General features: G+C 47.2%; 1 protein-coding gene across 1 annotated transcript in view; it reads right to left on the bottom strand.

The window, feature by feature from the left end:
* CACNA1E (calcium voltage-gated channel subunit alpha1 E) overlaps positions 1-8,497 on the bottom strand; it is a 536,284-nt gene that overhangs the window by 487,299 nt on the left and 40,488 nt on the right. Inside the window, exons 2-3 of the mRNA XM_019624043.1 lie at positions 7,522-7,618; positions 5,947-6,025 (exon numbers count right to left, since the gene is read on the bottom strand). The gene's annotated coding sequence lies outside the window, so the exon portion shown is untranslated. The remainder of the gene's footprint in view (positions 1-5,946; positions 6,026-7,521; positions 7,619-8,497) is intronic.

The following is an 8,497-nucleotide window of genomic DNA, read 5'->3' as shown; positions in this document are numbered from 1 at the left end:
CCCCCTTCCTCTCACCTCCTCCTCACCCACCCCACTCCGTCTCTCCCTCAGATTTCAATGAGCCACCACCAGAGCAGACAACTTATAAACCTATATCTCCATGTTTCTACAGCCCCATCCTGTGGTACCTACAATAGGTTGCTCGGCCAGTGGAAATTGTCCCAGAAGCTCTCAGCACCCTAAGGAAGAGGACCGTTGGTGGTGTTACCAGCTACTATAATGAAAATGCTTAAAAGAAATCCACACATCTTCAGGCCCCTGAAAGGGGCAAAAAGAACTTCAGCTCTTGGGAATAAAATTTGGAGCCTTGGACAGTGAAGGTATGTTGGGGGTGGGGACAGGAATGGGTGTGTAGAGCATATTGACTGATTCATGTAGCTTGTGAATTAAGTGCTTGGCATTGAGCTCAGTGCTGTTAATGAGAAAGACACCATCCCTGCCCTTAAGGAACTCGGTGACAGTCGGGGACATGAACATGATAAAAGATAATTCCAATACAGAGAAGCAGCAGTGGGTGCATGGGAGCACACTGGAGCCTACCGAGTCCACTCCGTGGGGTTAGAATAGACTTCCTGGAGGAGAGGCGGGTCAAGCCCAGCCCTGAAAGAGTGTCTTCATCTAACTCAGTCCTTCAGCATTTGATGCAGTTGATACTCCCTCCTCCTTGAAACATGTCCTTCCCTTAATTTCCCTCTCTTTCATCCCCTCCTTCCTAATCTCCTTTGCTGGAGCCTTCTTATCTTCCAAATTTTTAGATGTTAGCATGCCCAGCACTGACCCTGGGACCTCTTCTCTGTTGCCCTCACTCCCTAGGAGAGCCCATCCATGTCTTAGCCTTAAGTACCACCTGCCATTAGAAGCCACCCAATCTGTATTTCTAGCTTGACCTCTCCTTCTGACCACTGACTCAGCAGCTCCCCTTTAAGGTCTAACAGGTATCTTCAACAAAATAGGACCAAAGCTGAATACTAGACTTCTACCACCACCTCCCTCCAAAAACTACACCCTCCCTCAATCATCCTCTCTCAGGCCAAACCGTGGAGTCATTCTTGAATTCTTTTTTTTTCTCATACCAACACCCCATTGGTCAGCAAATCCTGCATCATCTCTGCCTAATTGGGCCTCTTCTCACCATCTCCATGGCCCTCACCTTGGTCCAAGCCACCACATACCCCTCGGCATTCACCTCCTACTTGAGCTCCTCACCTCCGATCTGTCCCTAAAATCAGAATGATCCTTTAAAACTGTGAGTCAGATCATGTGCTCACCTGCTCAGAACCTCCCAGTGGTTTCCTGTGTCACTCAGAATAAAATCCAAAGTCTCTCCCACCGCCTAGAGGAATGCCATGTCATCTGAGCCTCCCCTCCTCTGGTCTCAACACCGCCCATTACACCCCCACTGCGCACCACCCACCATGTTCAGTGGCTCCAGCCACACCGCCTGGCTCCTCTTCCTTGAACGAGCCGAGCACCATTCTCCCCTCCTGCCCCAGATGTGTCTGCTCTACCATCCTCTCCGATGCCCACTTGACTTTCTCCCTCACTTCAAATGTCATCTCCTCAGGCGGGCCTCCATGGCATAGATATTTTGACCTCTTATGTCAGGGGGTCCTAGCTAGACACAGACAGAATGAACACTCAGCTACAATCTGTGAAAAGATCTTTCCATGAAGGCACCGTTCGCAGGGGAAAGCAAGAAGGCGTTTGGAGGACTAGCAACACTGGGAGGCTGGCACCACCCTTCGTTACCCTAGTCCTGGAGGAACAAGGCGAGGACATGGTATTACCAGAGCCCATCTGAGAGCTGGAACCACGGGTGTGCTGGTGCTTGATGGAGCTGTGGCTGTGGGAACGGTGACAGTGCAGGAAGAACAAATGCCCACCTTCTTCCCGCCCACGGGTCTGCTGCTGGTGCACCCTTTTGGCCAAATCCAACCGGGAGTCAGCGAGCAAGGGAGCCCTGGTGATACAGTCCATGGAGTTCAGGCACAAGAGAACAGGGCAGAGAAGGGCAGAGAACAGATCTGGGGCTAAGGGACATTATGCAGCACGCCACCATTCTGGTTCCTCTCCTTCCAGGTACCAGGCAGGAACTCGAATTCCCTGTCCCCACCCTTGATGTCAGTACAGCATGCAACTTGCTTCAGCCAATGTCACTTCCAGACATACGTCATCACATTCCCCTTCCACCTGCTATAATGACCAGTGACAGTGAGAGGACAAAGACTCAGCCAGCCTGGGTCCCAAACTGATAAAGATGTGGAGTAGAATCCCCTGTTGTCCTCGAGAGGACATGTCACATGAGCAAACACATAAGCCCCTGAGATTTGGGAGTAGTGTGTCACTGTAGCTTCACCTAGTTTATCCTGACCAATCCCTTCCTCTGCCAAAATAGCAACCTCCCTCATCCTCACCCTTATACCTTACTGTCCCTTATTTTCTTCATCAGACTTATCACCACCTGATAAACTTCAGTGTTTGCTCATTGTCTGTCTCCTTCCTCTGAAATGTAAACCATGGGGGCAGGATTTTATTTAGTTCACCACTAATTCTTGGCACCTAGAAAAGCCCTGGGTTCATAGCAGATGCTACAATTCTTGAATGAACAGACAAATTAATTAATGAGCTCAGGGTGACCAACATGTGTTAAGGATGTCCTAGGCAATGCTAAGGAAGTAAAAGATTAAACAAATCATTAAGGTCATCCAGCTTAAGCTATGGAGTGAGTCGTGAAGGCATTTTGACTTCAGAGCCCAAGCACTTGACCACTCTGTCATTCAGCTTTCCAGTACAAAGGGGCCTTGTTGGGGGGAGTTCAGGAGAGGCCATTCAGGGCACAGGCCAGAGGTTGAAGAGAGCCGGGGCAGCCCACTCCCAGGAAGTATTGGTTATGGCTGGAGCCAAGAGTGACAACCAATAAACTATATGGGGTAACAGGGAAAATTAAAAACTTTGACTATGTAAAAATAATGCTAATTACAGTCATTTACGTGACTTGCTTACCATGTCTGCCTAATTACCAGGCAGCAGAACAATTATGTAGATCTTTAACTAATGTCAGCCTAACTTTGATTGTAACCACAAGGGCTAAAAACAAGAGCTTGGTCCAACAATGAGTTGGTTGCTCACAGAGACTGGTTCTCTGCCCAGAATTTAAAATTAGAGAGGAGCTACCTTGTTGAAATTATTAGTAATCTTCCAGGTACAAGGGTTTCATCTGGACTAGGAGGTCCTTGAAGCAGGTGCTATCTAAGTTTTCCTGGTATCATTATGCCCTCCCCACCCGGAGCCCAGGTCAGCCCTGAGTAGAGGGGGGGCCCCTGGGCCAGTGTTTATCTGTGGGTGGTCTCCAGGTGGTCCTGACTCATGTGCCTCTAAGTCTCCTCTTGTTGCCTGGAGGCTCAAGATACAAGATTTGCTGAAAGGTGGCACGTCTATACCTGTGGACAGTGGCAAGAACCTTTCCTGGAGCCCTGGAACAGGTCTGCAGAAGAGGTGGGATGAGGGTGGGGTAGAGTGTTTGGTGGCCCAGGACTAGCTAAGAAGAACCCTTGAAATGTTATAACAGAGAGTGGCAGCTGTTCCCCAAGTATCTATTCTCTCCTTCCAGTTAACAGAGTTTTAGCTGGGCACCTGGCAGCCAGCTGAGGCCATATTCCCAGGTTCCTTTGCAGCTAGGTATGGCCAGTGAGATGTCAGCAGAAGTGACGTATGCAAATTAAAGACCATGCACTGAAAAGAGAAGGTGTGGATCTCCCTTCCCTCTTTCCCCTCTTTCTTCTGGCTGGGGTACAAGCAGGATGGTGGAGCTCAGGCAAGCCTTCCTGGACCCATGATGGACTATAGGTGTTGAGATGCCAGGGCAGCAAAATCAGTGGGGCCTGGAGGTCAGAACTGTGGGGCTGCAGTATGACACCATCACAGAGCATTGCCACCATGCACATGCAATAGACATAAATCACTGTAAGAGCACAGAAAATAGTAAAATGTACAAAAAAATTAACAGTAGAGGAAGTAGAAAATTTTACATATTCATTACCTTTGTTTTTAATATAGTTTTTTCTCTTTTAAGTTCAGATGATTTAATTATTAAACGTTTAACAACCAGCTCTCAAGATTTCTGAAAATTTGTACAAGCTCCAGCTTCCGGTCTTTGTTACACTAGCAAAACCTGCATCCTAACTAGTATAGAGGTGATGCAGGAAGTGGGGGGCGGGTTGAGGTCATGTTCTCAGGGGTATATAACTCAGCCCGTGGATGACGCAGGGTTACCTGGAAATGAGGCTGCTCCAGGGATAACAATTCTAAAGCTTCTATTAGTTATTATTTTGAAACAAAAACAAAAATCCTTCCTGCAGCCTAACTCCAACCTAAACACACCCACGTCGGTGAAGGGCTGCTGTTCGAGATGACTGCGAAGGCCCTTCCTGCTCCAAAGTCCAGTGCTCCTTCATGGTCCGACTGGGCCTTTCTGCCTCTTTCCCACCTGCCTCTCTTGGGACCTCCCCTCACCAGCTTAAAGGCAGAGAGACCATCTCTCTGGAGAGAGGCATAGCCCCTGACCTAACCTCTCATTTACAAAACACAGGTGAAAGGCAGGTAAGCCATCATTCAATAAATGGGCACAGGATAAGTGAAATAAAACGTATCTCAGAGGAATGTGTTTAGTAGAGTCCCACTTTGTTAACGGAAAGAAAGAGAGGAGGGCAGGAAGAGAACAAGGAAGGAAGGAAGGAAGGGAGGAAGGAAGGAAGGAAGGAAGGAAGGAAGGAAGGGAGGGAGGGAGGGAGGGAGGGAGGGAAAGAGGGAGGAAGGAAAGAAGGAAAGAAGAAAGGCCGGCTGTATATATGCTTGTCTGAGCCAAGAAAGCTTTGTGGAAGGACACCCACCAATTATCAGGGTTACCTTGGGAGATAGTACAGGAGAGAGAAGGGTAACTTTCCTTTACATGCATCTGTATTATCTAAACTTACTGCAGCAAGGATTATTGTTACTTGTGTTATTTAAAAAACACTAGAGAAGCGGTGTGAAATATTACACAGCAGTTAAAATGAATGAACTAGGGCTATATGATATCAACATGGATAAATCTCAAATGGTAGTTTTGAGCAAAAGAAAGAAGTTAAGGGTCAATGCAGACGTCAGAAAAACAATTATGTAGAGTTTTAAAACATAAAAGATTATATATTGCTTATGGATGTATAGTAATAGTGCATGAGAATATCCGTGGCAACTGCAAACCCAAATTCACATTAGCAGTTACTTCTGAAGAAGGAAGGGAATGAGAACTAAAGGAATGTACAGGTTTTATCCGTTGGTCTGCATTGCATTTGTGTATGTGCATGCGTGTTCGTTTGAAGCAATATGGCAAATGTTAAGATTCGAGAAAGTTAGGTCATAGATACTCAAATGTTCATTATAAAAACCTTTCTACTGGGGCCGAGTGGCACATTGGTTAAGAGTTAGCTTGGGATGCCAGCTCTAAGCAGCAGGGCCCCAGTTCAGATCCCACATGAGGGCCAGTGACACTTGTCCTCTACAGCTAAGATGGTGAACAACAGCTCAAACTGGAGCTGGACTGCCATGAGTCACCAGCGACGGCGTAAGCTGCAGTGAGCTGCCGTGAGCAGCCGTCCAATGGCCAGTGAGCAACTGCCTCACCTGGGAAGAGCGCAATGATAATACCAACATGGGCCATTGAAGCGACGTCCTCCACAAATAGACTAAAGAACAAAAGGACAGCAACTTGTCTGTTCCCCTTCCCCGGTTCCCCAATGCTGTTCCACTCCCCCAACTCCCCAATAAAATCTTTTAAAAAAAAACACCTTTCTATTAGTATGCTCGAAATATTCCATAATAAAAATTACCTTAATTTTTAAATTAACAAATGTATTCACTAAGAGACATTCAATCATAAAAAAGAGAACACGCGCATATCACACATACCTTCCTTTAAGTATCCCCAGCGCCTGTCCCCGTTTCAGCCTCTCTTGAGCCCGTGTGTGTACAGATGCTCTGCTCGACTCTAGGAATACAAAAGGGTCACTCAGATTCAGCCCGGTTTTTTGGGGGGGTTTTTTTGTTTTTTGGGGTTTTTTTTGGCGACTCTGGTGCAGCCCGTTTTTAAGAATCTTACACCACAGAGGAGAGACAGGTGGATAACAAACTATAATTCACCAGGTTTGCTCTGTGGTACAGACACGTTGCCCTGGCAGTGCCTCTTCTGCTGATAGAGAAGGTGACAAACAGGCGTGAAGCAGCAGATAGGGGACAAAGCAGACTTGTGCAAATCTCCCAGCTCCATGGCTCACAGACATCGGGCCTTCAGTAAACGACGAAACTTCTCTAAGTCCTTTTCCTCGTCTGTAAACTCTTCACAGAGCTGTAAGTACAGGCACATCTCTGAGATATTACAGGCTCAGTTCCAGACCGCTGTAATAAAGCGAGTATCGCAATAAAGCGAGTCATAATCTTTTGCTGGGGGAGGGTCTTGCCTTCCATTTGTAAAACTCGCAACACCTGTGAAGTGTACTAAAGCATGCAATAAAACGAGGTGTGCGTGTAGTCCATGAGATCATCTAATTGAAAGCACCTGGTACCGTGACGCGGCAGAGTGCCCAATAGCTATGAGAACACATGTGGAAACTGAGGATCAAGAAAGCTGAATCATTGAGCCAAGTTCAAACCGGACTGGGTGACAAATCCAGGATTGCAGCCAGCTGTGTGCTCCCCAAGGTACACTGAACACAGTAAGAATCTTGAGTTTTCTGGGTGCTCAATAAACGCCCGTTGAATTGAGACTAAATTTCCAGTTAGAAGTCAACCGTTTCATTGTAGAATCATTTAAAGCTAAATAAAAGAAACCTAAAAGAATAAATCATTTAACTGGAACAGTTAGAAAGGCCAAGACAGAGGAGTCTCCGAGATCTCACAGCAGGGTGGGGCCAGCCTCCGGGTCTCCCAGCCACCATCACACCTCAGCTCCCAGGTTCAGAGGTGCATTTCGGCTCTCTCCTGCACAGCAGTGTCCCTCTCCTAGCCGGTGACACTGGCGCTCAGACCTCACTCATCAACCTGTCCTCCCTGGGCTTTCAAGGCACCACTGGCACCTGGTTCTCCCCCTGCTTCACTCTCAGCGTTCTCTAGCCTCCTGCCTGGGCAGCTCCTTCTCTACCCAGGTGGCATTTTGTGTGGCTTTGGGGAACGCTGGGCTTCCTCGTGCCTCTGGAAAGCTAGGTCATACCAGGGTGGAGACCTGGACTCAATACCTGGACGAGTCAGCTTCACTCACCAGAATAAAAACGGCTCCAGTGGTAACAGTAGGACATTCGCTGTGTGTCACATGGTATTCTTTCCTTACATCTTTTCACTGAATCTTCTGATAGTATGAGATAGGCTTGATTATTATTTTTATGTCACAGACTAGAAAACTACCACCAAGAAAAGATAGAGAACTGGTCCAAGGTCACACACAGAGTAAGTAGTAGAGCCAGGATTTGAATTCCTGAGCCCAAGACTTACCCACTGTGAGATGCTGTGTCTTTGGAACAGGATGTAGAGTATATCCACTGGTCTGCATCCTCTCAGCAGTAGTGACAGTCCTCAGTTTGACATGAACCTACAAGATGGGGAAATAAATCTGTACACATATTCACCTTCTTGCATTAACATTCAAGTTTGAATTGTCTGTGGTCCGCTCCCTGTGCAGTTGAGTCGAGGGCCTACAATCATCTTCCCAGCCCCTTCCTGTTTACATTTGAAAATCAATCAACTGCTTCTATGTTGTTCCGTGTGCCATTGATCATATTGAGCTTTCTCCCCGCTTTTTTTTTTCCTGGGTATTTCTCTCCACAGTCTCAAACACCCCTTTAAAGTCTTCGAGGTGAGTTCGGCAAGTACCCAGACCAAAACCCCACGCTTCCTGGGTTATCACTCCATCCCTGGACAGCCCATCACTCTAGTGTGTCAAGTCCATCCATCACATGCTTTGAAACCCTCCCCAAAGCCAGCTGCTCACGTCCCACTGCCTCCTGTCACTTCCAAAGTCAACCTTCAACAGGAAGGAGGGATGAAAACACATCATGAGCCCTCAAGTCCTTCTATTTCCTATGAAAAATGTCAAAGTCTGTGGAGACACATTCAAGGTTTGTTTTTTCCACCGTCTAGATTATTTTTCCTGTGTGAATCAGCATAAGTGGGCAGTCATGGGAGACCTGAACAAGCCTGCTAAACCCTGTCACATCCTGAATTTAAAGAGAAGATGGAAATGAGAGTGTTTTGTAAGTGGGAGAGCACTAGTCAGATGTTAGATGGTGGCAGTTCTCTGAAATGAGCCATCCAGGAGGACAGTGGCATCTCTCATTTTTTTGGTCCTGTCTGATTAGACATAGTTAACTTTACACCTTAAGAGGAGGAGTCACGGGCCGGCCGAGTGGCGCGATGGTTAAGAATTCGCTTGGGACACCAGAGGGCCCCGGTTCGGATCCCACATATGAGG

This window comes from Hipposideros armiger, unplaced genomic scaffold (assembly GCF_001890085.2).
Source record: "Hipposideros armiger isolate ML-2016 unplaced genomic scaffold, ASM189008v1 scaffold_573, whole genome shotgun sequence".
NCBI lineage: Eukaryota > Metazoa > Chordata > Mammalia > Chiroptera > Hipposideridae > Hipposideros > Hipposideros armiger.
The sequence above is the reverse complement of the archived record's forward strand: the minus strand, read 5'-3'. Positions and strand labels throughout refer to the sequence as shown.